This window comes from Rhinopithecus roxellana, chromosome 2, assembly GCF_007565055.1.
Source record: "Rhinopithecus roxellana isolate Shanxi Qingling chromosome 2, ASM756505v1, whole genome shotgun sequence".
NCBI lineage: Eukaryota > Metazoa > Chordata > Mammalia > Primates > Cercopithecidae > Rhinopithecus > Rhinopithecus roxellana.
The window spans coordinates 77712078-77725352 of NC_044550.1; the positions used below are offsets into that span (position 1 = coordinate 77712078).

The window sequence follows — 13275 nt, forward strand, 5'->3', positions numbered from 1 at the left end:
ACCTAGGAGGCTGAGGCAGGAGAATTGCTTGAACCCAAGAGGTGGAGGTTGCAGTGAGCCGAGGTCACACCATTGCACTTGAGCCTGGTCAACAGGGCAAGACTCTGTCTCAAAAAAAAAAAAAAGAAGTGTACAAATATCAGTTCGAGTGCCTGCTTTCAATTTAAGAACTTAAATGTTAAGCACTGCTCCACAAAGCAGCAAGATCCAGCAAGGTCACAGCTCTGAGATAGAGGTTGACCAGCCTGCAACTTCCTTTATGTAATCCAGTACAAACATAGCCTCATGGGGGAGGGAAAAAAGGAATACAGGAACTTCATCCTCCTCCCCACAACTTTCTAGTTGAAAAACAGATTCTACTATTGTCAACCTGATCGTACTTGGAATCAGTTGCAGAAGTCCTGAAACGTAAGCCACACTTCTATTGCTTCTCCTTCAGAGTTAAAAACAAAAAATACACATTTTTCAACAGTGTAGAAAATACCTATTTTTAAAAAATGCTCTTCGATATAACATGACAATCTCTCCCTCTCTCTTCTCTCTCTCTCTGTCTCTCAGGGCCTTGTTCTGTTGCCCAGGCTGGGGTGCAGTGGTGCGATTTTGGCTCGCTGTATTCTCTGCCTCCTGGGCTCAAGCAGTCATCCCACCTCAGCCTCTCAAGTAGCTGGGACTACAGTTATGCACCACTACACCTGGCAAATTTTTGTACTTTTTGTAGAGACAGGGTTTGGCTATGTTGCCCAGCCTGGTCTTGAACAGCAATCCACCTGCCTCAGCCTCCCAAAGTGCTGGAATTGCAGGCATGAGCCACTGAACCTGGCTGACAATGCCACTTCAACTACACCATCGTACCTGCCTGGTCTCCCTGCCCATCTATATTAGCTATTGTTCATACTGATAATGCATAGATTTATATCACTTGAAAGATACATTTCAGCCTCTTTAGTCATTTTCCATTTTGATGGATCAGGTGTGGTTTATTTCTTGGTAATTAATTAGGAAAATGTAAAGACAAAACTCTCCCTTCTGATTTTTTTTTTTTTTTTTTTAGTGATTTTTCATGCTAAACGTCTTTCACAGCCCTTGTCAGTTCTCTCAATATCTCTCTCTCTCTCTCTCTCTCTCTCTCCCTCTCTCTCCCCTCTCCCCGCTTCCTCTCTTTTCCTCTCTCCCTCTCTCCTTCCCTCCCATTCAATAGAATGTGGATGAGGCACACTCACATGATGAAGGGTAACCTGCTTTATTCAAAGTCCACAGACTTAAATCTTAATCTCATCCCAAAAAGCGTACCTTTATAGAAACATCTAGAAAAATATTTGAGCAAATATCCGGGCATTGTGTCCCAGTCAAGCTGACACATAGAATTAACCCTCACAGTGGGGGAAAGGCAAGAGAAGTACATTTTATTTTAAACAGGGGAGCTTTGCCACCTGTTAGACTAACAAACAGAGGTTTTAGTGGCTGAGCCGTTTAGAAATATCTTATGGTTAGACTAGAAAACCAAATAAACTAAGCTTTCTACATGAGAAAGGTCAAAAAGCAGAGGCGCCACGCAGGTCCTGGCTGTGGATTTTCACAGGGTGGTGAGCAGATGGGAGCCTCCTGGTGAGAGCAGAAGGCACCTCTCCCTGGAGGCCGAGGCTCCTGAAGCCAGCTGCTGAGGGAGATTAAGAGCCTCCCTACATGGGACAGTTTCCAGCTCTCACACCCAGCTGGTGGGCTCCTCTTTGCACTGGCTGCCACCGCCAGCAGGTTCCTGTGCTGCCTCCCCAGGGAATTCAACCAGAGAAGCAGGCTTGGGGCAGACAGTGGGCCCACACCCCCTGGAGCTCCAGCAACGCCCCGTTTCACTTGGCAGAGACCATGCATCCTGGGCTCTCCTCCTCCACTCCCTGCAGATGCACTTTTTATTTTTCTTATCCTGGAGAATACCTCTACAGTTCTTCAAGGCTCTGCTCAACTGCCATCTCCACAGCAAGGTTGGTGCTGAATCCTCTGGCTGACATTTATTTCTCCTCCATGACATTGTTTCAGCAATTACTCTGAGCTCTGAACTTACACCCTCTTGAACAGATGTCATCTACCTAGCTGCGGGACTGTCTTAGTCAACTTGGGCTGCCATACCGAAGTCCCACAGACTGGGTGGCTTCAACAACAGACATTGATTTCCTCACAGTTCTGGAGGCTAGAAGGCCAAGATCAAGGTGTGAGTAGAGCTGTTTTTTTCCAAAACCCCTCTCTTTGCTGTGTAGATCTCTTCTTCCTGTGTCTTCACATGGTCTTTCCTCTGCACATGCAAATTTGGTGTCCAAATTTCCCCTCTTTATAACGACACCAGTCATATTGAATTTAGGCCAACCCCAATGACCTTGTCTTAACCTACTTACCTGTAATCCCTTATCTCCCAAGTCACCTATCTCCCAAGTAAGGTCACCTTCTGAGGTACTGAGAGGGGGACATAACTCAGAATTTTTTTGGTGGGTGGGTAGGGCATAACTCTGCCCTTAACAGTGACCTTGGGTGAGTTGCTTCACCACTCAGTTTCCTCACCTGCAAAAGGGGGATACAAATAATGACTATCCCATAGTGTTTTTATAAAGATGAAATCACTTAATGTATGTAAACCAATTAGTGTAGAGTCTGATAGGTATCAGTCATCCAATAAACAGAAGTTACTTTAGTAATACTTAAAATGATTCTTTATTAAATAAAAAGGATTATTAGTTACTTTGAAACATTTTAAAAGAATGCAGTGTATGGGGCCCTAACAAAGAAGGAAATCCTGTCATCTGTGACAGCGTGGATGAACCTGGAGAACATTATGTCCAGCAAAATAAACCAGGCACAGAAAGACAAATGCCGCGTGATCTCACACATACGTGGAATTTATAAAAGCTGAATTCATAGAAGTAGAGCTCTCTGTGGGGGGTGGCGAGTCAGCAGATGTTTGTTAAAGGATAAAAAAAATTTAGATAAGAGGGACAAGTCCCAGAGATCTATTGTACAGCATGGTGACTAGTTAATAATCTATTTTGAAAATCACCAAGATAATAGATTAAAAAATATATATATAGAAGGTGTGTCACCATGTTGCCCAGGCCAGTCTCAAGCTCCTGAGTTCAAGTGATCTGCCCCCTTGGCCTCCCAAAGTGCTGGGATTATAGGCATAAGCCACCACGCCTGGCCTAGAGAATAGATTTTTAAGTGCTTTCACCACAAAAAATAAGTATGTGAGGTAATGCACATTAATTAGCTCAACTTAGCCATTCACTATGTATACATATTTCAAAACATCATGTTGTACACAATAAATATATACCATTTTATTTGTCAGTTAAAAGTTAAAAAAGATTTAACACAAATTTGTTCTTACTAAAATAAGAATGATTAATAATAAGAGCAGTATGTTACAACTGTGGACTTTAGAGTCATGCAGACATGAACTCCAGCCTCCAGCACCTGCTAGCTTTTGGTCAGGGCAAATTACTTAATCTGTTTGTCTGTATCTCAGTTTTTTGATCTGTAAATGGGAATATAAAATAACTGCCCCACAGAATAGTGTAAAGATCTCTTGAGCTAATGTATAGAAAGCATGTTAATCATTCAATAAATAGTAGCTCTACCAGTTAGATTTAAAGTTAATATGTGTGTCCACAGTACCGTGCTTAAAGAAGGAAGAGGTTTATTTTTCCCTCATGTAATAGTCCATGGCGAGTGATCTGGGCTAAGAAGGCAGCTCTGCATTACCAGATAAGTTGCATCCCAAGTCCCTTCCCCCTGTTGCTCTGCCATCCTAGGGTGTTATCCCCATCCACGAAGTTGAAGGGGGATTGTTGCAAGGTTTATGTTCCAGCCAGTGGGAAGGGGAAAGAGGAAATCTAGGATTAAGTGACTTTAAACAAGTTACAGAGAAGAAGTCATCTTTGGTAAGAACTTAACCACATGGCCATAACTAACTCCAGAAAAGCTGGGAGATAGCCTCTAGCTTGACAGCCTGTGCAGGGCCAGAATTATACCGTGACTATGAAGAGAGAATGGATCTGGGGTGGTGGGTGAGGGCAATTAGTAGCCTGCCGCAGCAGCTTTGATAATATCATTGTGTGGCTTAAAAACACAACTGGCGTGCCTTCCAATGTCTTACCACTATGACTATACTGTATAGCTCCTGAAGGGAGAGGTGTCTCATTATCACTTCAGCCCTGTCTTTACATCCAAAGAGCTAAGCCATAAAGGCATTTTTGCCAGTAGCTTTAATAAATACTTGAACTTAGTTGTATGTATCAAGCAACATAGCATTAATATGGTTATACTTCAAAACCAGGTCTCCTTTAATTTTTTAAAAATATATCTTCCAACTCTGTTGCCTATACAGTAAATAACATTTTTCTAGTTTGCTTCCATTAAACACTCTTAGAAATATTCCTAAAAAAAAAATCAATCTGATTAGTAGGGAAAAATTAAGGCCTGAGAAACACTTTGGAAAATATGTGATGTGAAAACTATAAACCTTTGGTTGAGAACAAGTAAGCATTAAAACTGATATTTTATATAACATTATTTTTTAAATGGTTTAGCAATACAGTTTTGTAAGTATCCCACCCTGTCCCTAACACAATTACTGGTGCTCACACCAGCTTGAGTTTTTGTTTTTATCTGTCTCCAGCCATCCTTTCTCAATTTCTTTTTTCCTTTTTTTTTTGAGACTGAGTTTCGCTCTTGTTGCCCAGGCTGGAGTGCAATGGCGCAATCTTGGCTCACCACAACCTCCGCCTCCCGGGTTCAAGTGATTCTCCCACCTCAGCCTCCCGAGTAGCTGGGATTATAGGCATGCACCACCAAGCCCAGTTAATTTTGTATTTTTAGTAGAGATGGGGTTTCTCCATGTTGGTCAGGCTGGTCTCAAACTCCCAACCTCAGGTGACCCGCCTGCCTTGGCCTCCTAAAGTGCTGGGATTACAGGCGTGAGCCACTGCGCCCAGCCTTTCAATTTCTTTAACTATTGTTTTTCTGTACATCTTCCCACCAACATTTTTCAGTAACTGCAAGATTTTACTGCTCATCTTCTTTTCTTATTCCACTTTCCCCAGGTGAGCTCATTCATTTTCACACACATTTTTTCTACCCAGATTCATATTTTGTATTGAATTCCAGCCAAAAATTTCCAGTTTCCCATCAGACATCTCCGCCAGAATGTCCTACAGCTAGCTCCAATGCACTGTGCCTAAAACTGAGGTTGTTATCTGACCTGCCAGTCGGCTCCTTCTTCTGTATTCTCCCAGTGAAGAACATTGTCATCTACACTATAAGCTAGAAAGTTTGCACTCTGTTGTTTCTCCTCCTTTTCACCCTCCTCTGCACAATCTAAATGTTCAACAATCAATGCCTATCATTTCTTTTTTTTCTGAGATGGAGTCTCACTTTGTTGCCAGGCTAGAGTGCAATGACGCAATCTCGGCTCACTGCAACCTCTGCCTCTCAGGTTCAAGTAATTCTCCTGACTCAGCCTCCTAAGTAGCTGGGTCTACAGGCACAGACCATGACACCAGCTAAATTTTGTATTTTTAGTAGAGACAGGGTTTCACCATGTTGGCCAGGATGGTCTCGATCTCCTGATCTTGTGATCCGCCTGCCTCGGCCTCCCAAAGTGCTGGGATTATAAGCGTGAGCCACTGCACCTGGCCTAATACCTATGATTTCTAACTTTGCAATGCCTTTGGGATCCATTCCCTTTTCTCTGTTTCTTCTGTCACTGCCACAGACTTAAAAAACAAATTATCTCTGGCAGTATCATGTTATTGGTTCTAATCTTCAGCCAGCAGCTTTCTAAAACACACATCTGAGCTTGTTACTTCCTTTTTTTTTAAAAAAATATATTTTATGGCTTTCCATGGCCATTAGGAGGCTGTAAATTCTTTTGCAAGAATAATCAATAATCATCACACTCTGGCTTGTTCTTTGCAATCTTCTCTTCCACTCTCAGCAATTATGTAACTCATAGTCTAATGCTTTGACTATTTGGCATTTCCCCAAAGTGCCTTATAAAGTCCTACCCCTGAATCCTTTTTCATGCTAGTTCCTCTACCTGAAATATGTAAGAAAATCCATAAGTGCAGTAAGGGGCAAGAAAGCAGGAGTGACTGCCATTGTCTAGCATCATTGGCAGGACATTTCTTTTGGAGAGATGGATCTGCAATGGGGAGTAATGTGGCACACATTGTGTCTTCATGGTGGGGAAAGATATAAATGACACTGAAAATCAGAAGAGGTTTGCAAATCCAAACAACATTTCAGACCGTTTAAATTTGGGCAGGCCAGGTGTGGTGGCTCACACCTGTAATTCCAGCACTTTGGGAGGCCGAGAAGGCAGATTGCTTGAGCCCAGGAGTTTGAGACCAGCCTGGGTAACAAAGCAAAACCCTGTCTCTACCAAAGTTACAAAACTTAGCCAGGTATGGTAGCTCACACCTCTAATTCCAGCTACTCGAGAGGGTGAGGTGGGAGGATCCCTTGAGCCTGGGAGGCAGAAGTTGCAAAACTGCACTCCAGAGTGAGACCTTGTCTCAGAAAAAGAATAATTAAAAACAGTAATTTTTGGCAAACTCTTTTATGTTGTAGAACCACAGATTCACCAACTGAAAACTGGGTCTGGAGAGCATCATTTCAGCTAACAGTAATAACATGCCTTTAGAAGAGATAGTGTGTTGGGCTCTCTGAAGGTTGATGCTAATTGGAAAACAACACAAAAGCAAACCAAATTAAATTCTAGTCTCTACCACTGAGGAGCTTCCTCTAAGAATTACCAAAATCAGCGTCTGAGGCAGGCTGGACTGGTGTGAGCATTCTGATGGCTGCAAGAGGCAGCGAGGTGTCAGATGAGAAAGTGGGAACCAAGTGAATCCTTCGCCCTGCTTCTTCCACTTGGTATGCCCCCCTTCTTCCTGACAGTAACTAGCTCTTCCAGAAGGCAGCAGAATCAGCACTTACCCAGGCTGCAAATGGCTCTCCCACAGAGTTTCCCTACTGGTGATGAACAGCCTGGGGAAGTGACGATGGAGCATGTGGCAGATATCCAGCAAACAATGAAGGCAGATAACATACGTGCAGTGTCCTTTAGACACAAGTGGAATCCATTCTGGATTACAGAATGGACTATAGGGATAGTGAAACGTTTCCCCACATGCGCTCTTCACCCTAACACTTCTCCCTTCTTCGCCTTTTGGTTATAATGAAGACTACGAAGAGAGAATGGATCTGGGGTGGTGGGTGAGGGCAATTAGTGGCCTGCTGCAGCAGCTTTGATAATATCATTGTGTGGCTTAAAAACACAACTGGCATGCCTTCCAATATGTTCTAAATTGTTTTCAGAAAAAGAACTTTCTCACATTATTCAGAGCATTATTCTCATGCTGGGGTATTTGATCAGCCTGGACACTTGGACTTGCAGAACTCCATAAATGCTTTTGATTACAGAGAGAGACAGAGAAAGAAAGAGAGAGAGAAAGAGAGAAAGAGAGAAAGAGAGAATTGGAATCAGCTGTGGCAAAGTGTGTTCAGGGAACCATTTTCAGAATACGAGAACATCATGCTTATGGGGATGGTTTAGGCTTCAGCACCAGGAGAAGAATATTTGGAAGAAAATCCTATAAATGATGGAAATCTTACACATATGGCAGGATTGTCTTAGTTTTCCTAGAGAGTATAGACTAGGGCTAGCACCCAGGCTAGCACTCTTTCTAAAACTGGCCACTGTCTCTGGTGATACTACCTCTGCCATAGACTACTGACAATGTACCACATGTAGAATGCTAGCTGATGAATGAGTGACTAAACACTTAGCAATTGCCGCTGTATTGAAACATGAAGTTTTTTTTTTGTTTGTTTGTTTGGCTTTTTTGTTTGTTTGTTTGAGACAGGGTCTCACTCTGTTGCCCAGAATGGAGAGCAGTGGTGAGATCATGGCTCACTTCAGCCTCAATCCCCTGGGCTCAGGTAATCCTCCCACCTCAGCCTCCTGAGTAACTGGGACTACTCGTGTGCCCCAACACCCAGCTATTTTTTGTATTTGTGTGTGTGTGCGTCTGTAGAGACAGGATTTTGCCATGTTGCCAGGCCAGTCTTGAACTCTGGGGCTCAAGTGACCTGCCCACCTCAGCCTCCCAAAGTGCTGGGGTTATAGGCATGAGCAACTGGACCTAGCTGAAGCACAAAACTTTATGAGAGTGAATTGATTATGGAGAAATGGTGGAAATGTGGCCGTGACACACCGGTCAGAAGATGTCAGAAAACAGTTGAAACAGAAGCCAGGAAATGAGAATTTTGATGACAGTATTGCATCTGTCTGAGAGTTTTTCTGCCAGTTCCATGGGCTTATGCCTCAGTCTAGGGTGGAAGGGATGAAGAACAGAAAGGCAAAGAGTGGTTCCCACACATGACTCACTGTTGGGCACTGGGAACCCAGGCAAGTCTCCCCTGCAATTGTGGTGACAGAATGGTAGCGGAAAGCACACTCTCCACTTCGGGATGGTTTTTTTAATTTTAATTTTTTTTAAATCAATATTCAATATAGTGGGAGGGCTGTTTTAAGGCAGATCTATGTTGGTTCAGAGTGACCTTGGTGGCCAATCCCAGTGGTAGAGAAGCAGCATCTCAATTTGACTTTGTCAGCAAAATTGTGAAAAAGAGCCAGAGCAGAAGAAAAGGAAAGACCATGTGTCCAGGTGTTGCACTAAATGTTTGTTTGGAGGTTCTCCCGCTATCCCAGGAAGGCTGGAGAAAGGGGAGCAGGAGGCCTCACCCAAGTGGGTGGAAATGAACCAGATAAGTGTGCTATATGAAATCACCAAAATGAACTGTCTCAAACACCTTTTGACTTACACCAAATCCTAAGTCATGACATCACTAAGAGGCTACTTGCTGTTCTTTTCCCAATTTAATTTAGAGGCTCGCGTATTTCATTTGACACAGTTCTATTAGGTATCAACAAAGATTCCACATGGTGCTGTAAATTTGCTCTTCCAAGAAAAGACTGCAAAGATGCGTCTTGATTTTTCATCTAAGTGTTCTTATGAAGAAAAAACTCTTAAAAGATGAACTTCATATTTTCTTGGATTATGACTGTTTTATTTTATTTTATTGTTTTTTGGCTTCTTTGGAAGGAAGTTTTCACACCTAGAGATGAGCTAGAGTTATTTTATCTGTGCGTCTGCTATCATCTAGACTTCTTCAGGGATCACTGTCAGCAATTACCAAGCATTCTCCTTTTGCTATTACTAATAATTGTACATTTTTGTAATGCTGTTAAGCTCACAGAGCACATTAACCTAACACCTTCATATATTTTCTTCTCACAAGAAGCTATGGGCTACATTTTACAGATAAGAAAACTAAAACTCGAATATCATCTTCAAGGAGTAGCTGCTAATGGGACAGATGCTGCCTAAAGCTGGGCCTCCTGGCTTTAAAGCTATATTCTCTCTGCTATGTAAAAGGACATTGTACTACTGATAAGTGTTAGTTATAAGTCATTTCTAAAATGCAATTCTATCCAGACCTTGTCAACCAAATCGATAAGCTGGAAAAAATGATAGGTTTTCCCTCTCTTTGACATAATTGAGAAAATTGACCAAAGTACAGTCTATGGGAAGAAGAAAATTTCTCAGAAATCTCAAGCTGTCATTTTTGTATGTTTCTTTGATAGAAGTTTGCCAATACAACGTTGGGCATGTGCAGTGTGGCTCTTTCTTTGTGCACTGATCTCTCATATAGAGCACACAACGTAGGGCTTGCTCCCTTTGACAATAAACTGCTGTCTTCTTTTGTCCCTGTCTTCCTCATTCAAAATCTGGGCAGGGTGCAGGAAAGCCCACAAGGAGACCACTGGGTCACCCCTTGCTAAAGCAACAACATGCCTAAAGCTGTTAGAACTACAAGCCATCCTCTTGTAAAACACCACAAGGCACAGTTAGCATGGCCCACCTTTCTCCTTTGATCATCCCTCAAAACTCTACATTTTCTGATTTCATTTTCCCTTTAGTGTTCAATTTTACCCGATGTCCATCATTTGAATATATTAGGGACTGCCGCATGATTTCATTTGCCCTGTTTAGGCAGAAAACACATACTGTTTCTCTTGTTGATTGACAGATTTGGCATGTTCTTCCTAGAATATATTGCTTTAAAAATCCACTTGAGTTCTATTTTGTCTTGAGGTAAAAAACTCATATGACTGACATGAGTAAAGTGTTTGAAACCCTGGCACCTGGTCACTGATTCCTTCTGCACTAAAGCAAGTTAACATGCTATTTTTGGAGGAATGACTGACTGTCAGTTCAGCAATGTGTTAGAACTTCTTTTGGGCCAACAGCAAGACACAGTGCCAAGCAGGAGAATTTCCTACCAATTAGGTGGTAACCAAGAATAATTCAAGACATCGGCTAAGTGAGGACAGGTGCAATCTTCCTGGACTCATGGTTTCAGTGCCAAATGCACCATTTCAGTTTCTAACATACTCAAGCACGGACAGTGCATGAAAAATGCACATTTATGTACTGCATGGAGCACCTTTAGTTTTTTTTTTTGGCTATTGTTGTCTTGGTTCCTCTAATTCGGTTCTGCTTTGTGCAGGGCATGCCTAACAGTGAGCTGGAGGTCTGGATCTTGCAGGGGTTTGTCCCATGGTTTGGGCCACATGGACAGGACTGAACTTGTCGTACTGGAACTGGTGTCCACTTGCTTAAGAGTGGCTAGTTCTTTCACTCAAAGCTTCTGCTCTGGAGAGCCATAATTCGATGTAGGAAATGGGGGTCCCATGAACTTTCTAATCACTTGTGTTATGATAAGAATGTCTTTACATTTGTATCTGATATCTGTGTTACAAAGTACTTTCGAGTTGCTAAATATTATGATTTCTATAAGAATCTTGTTGTCAGGAAGGATTATTATCCAGAGTCCACACATGGAGAAACTGAGAAACCTAGGGAACGAAATAAGGAGTAGGAACAAAGGTTACTTTTTTTGCTGTTTACTGAGCACCTACTATGTGCCAGTCATGGTAATTATTGCTGTATTCATATGATCACTGATTTGGGTATCAGACCTTAATCTCATTGCATTGACAAAGAATCTGATGCTAAGTTGCTCAGTTAGGTGATTGTTTTCCTCAAGGATACAGAGAAAGTTCCAGAGCTGGATATAAACTCAGGCTCCTCTGACTCCAAATCTCAGGGTCTTTCTACCATGTCACACTTAGGTAATTTACTCAAGGAAGCTGAGGTCTTCTGACTTTAGACCTAATTTGCTTTCCAGTGCATCAAGATATCTCTTTGTGGTATAATCTTCTTATAGCTATTTTAAAATGCATCTTTGGTTGATGTGCTCTCCTGTATTCTCTTTCTCACATACCTAGATTTCCCTAAGAATGTCCAATTGAAAACGATGTTTCCTAACATGGCTTTGTAGATTTTCAGGTTATAGCCAAATCATGATATTCTCAAAACAAAGGCAAGCTTAATTGCCTTTTTTTTTTTTTTTAATAAAAAAGGAACTACATACTGAGCAGCACTTTTTCAAAAGACGGGGGTGACATTATAGAATATTATTATCCTAGGCAAGGCTTGGGTTTGGAGCACTTGTACTTCTATTAGACAAGGATTATTCATTGAAAGTGACAGAAAATCAACTCAAAATATCTTCAGGAAAAAAGGCATTGACTAGTTCAGATTTGTGAAAGGTCTTGGGCAGACTACATGCTGGCCCTGTCTTTTTCCACTTCTTACCTCTGTTTTCCTCTGTGTTGTTTCCATTCTCAGAGAGGCCCTCTCTAAGGGACAATGTGTTAGTTTACTAGGGCTATTGTAATTAAGTACCATAGGCTGGTGGTTTAGGCAACAGAAATCTATTGTCTCCCAGTTCTGGAGGTTGGAGGTCCAAGATAAGACACAAACAGGGTTAGTTCCTTCTTATGGCTATGGGGCGGAGTCTTTTCCAGGCCTCTCTCCTTGGCTTTTAGACAACTGTCTTCTCCCTACATCTCTTCACATTGTCTTCCCTCTATGCCTCTGTCTCTCTAGGTCTGCGCCAAAGTTTCCCTGTTTTATAGAGACATCAATCCTATTGGATTAGGACCTACTATAATGATGTTACTTTTAATTGTAAAGACTGCATCACCAAATAAGATTATAGTCTGCAGTCCTGGGGGTTAGGACTCCAACATATGAATTTGTCGGGCAGGGGGACAATTCAGCTGATAACAAGTGGGAAGATTGCCACTCCAGAGTTACAAGGTCTGGGTAGTTCCCAATCCCAGAGAAAAGTGAGCCACCCTCAAAGCATAAAATCTCCTGGGGAGTCTGACTGTCTCTGGCTGGTCAGGTGTGCATAGCTTAGACCCAACCCACTGTGGACATGTGGATGTTTTCTGGAGTGGTTGGGAGCCACAGGTTTTTTGTTGTTGTTGTTGTTGTTTGTTTGGTGTTCTTTTTCAGTATAAGTGGGTGGAGCCAGCTCCTTTTCTCCAGTGACTTCCTCCTTAAGTCACTGTCCAATCAGCAATATAACCTACCAGAATTTTCAGTGTTCTAGGGCAGCTCTGCCAAAAAAGGAGAATGTTTCCTGACTCCCCAAAGGCTGGAGGTCACCTCCATCATAAAGGGTTTTATTTATTTGCTTGTTTGTTTTAATCAAGACAATACCAATAGCAAGAATTTCATTGTCTAGGGATGAGCCAGTGGACTTTATGGGGCTAATGGTGTTTCTTGGAAAACCAGAAGCCCACTCACTATGTTGTTTCTTAGATTCATTCATGTATAGTCAAGCTAGGCTAACTGCTCTAACAATCCCCAAATTTAGTGAATTCACACGATAAAGGTGTATTTTTTTGTTCATCTCATTGTCCAATTCAGGATAGGGGGTCTCTACCCTATTCAGTTGTTTGGGGACCCAGGCTTCTTCCACTTGGCTTCTTTGCCATGAGACTTGGGGTCGTCTACTGGGTCCTCTGCATCTGCCTGGCACATGGGGAGAGATGATGTTGGGGGTTGTGTGGGAGATTTTAGAGGACTACCCTGAAAATGGCACCCATCATTTCTGCACATGTTCTATGGGCCAGAACTCGGTCACATGGCCTCTTCTAGATAGAAGATGCCACAACCTACCCATCCATCCACTTATCCATCTATCAACCTACTTAGCACTTTTTCTTTTTTTTTTTACACCTGTTTTGTGTCAGGCACTTTGTCATCAGGAGCTCACAGTTTCTGGAAAACAGGCTGAAAAAAT

At 42.2% G+C, this 13275-nt stretch overlaps 1 long non-coding RNA gene across 2 annotated transcripts in view; it reads left to right on the forward strand.

Annotated features, from left to right (window-relative positions):
- The first annotated feature begins 1392 nt into the window (after positions 1-1392).
- Positions 1393-13275, forward strand: part of LOC115893469 — an 89271-nt gene continuing 77388 nt past the window's right edge. Inside the window, exons 1-2 of one of the 2 annotated variants that reach the window (XR_004053458.1) lie at positions 1393-1979; positions 2074-2206. This is a non-coding gene — a long non-coding RNA (uncharacterized LOC115893469). The remainder of the gene's footprint in view (positions 1980-2073; positions 2207-13275) is intronic. The other variant, XR_004053460.1, reaches the window with a different exon arrangement.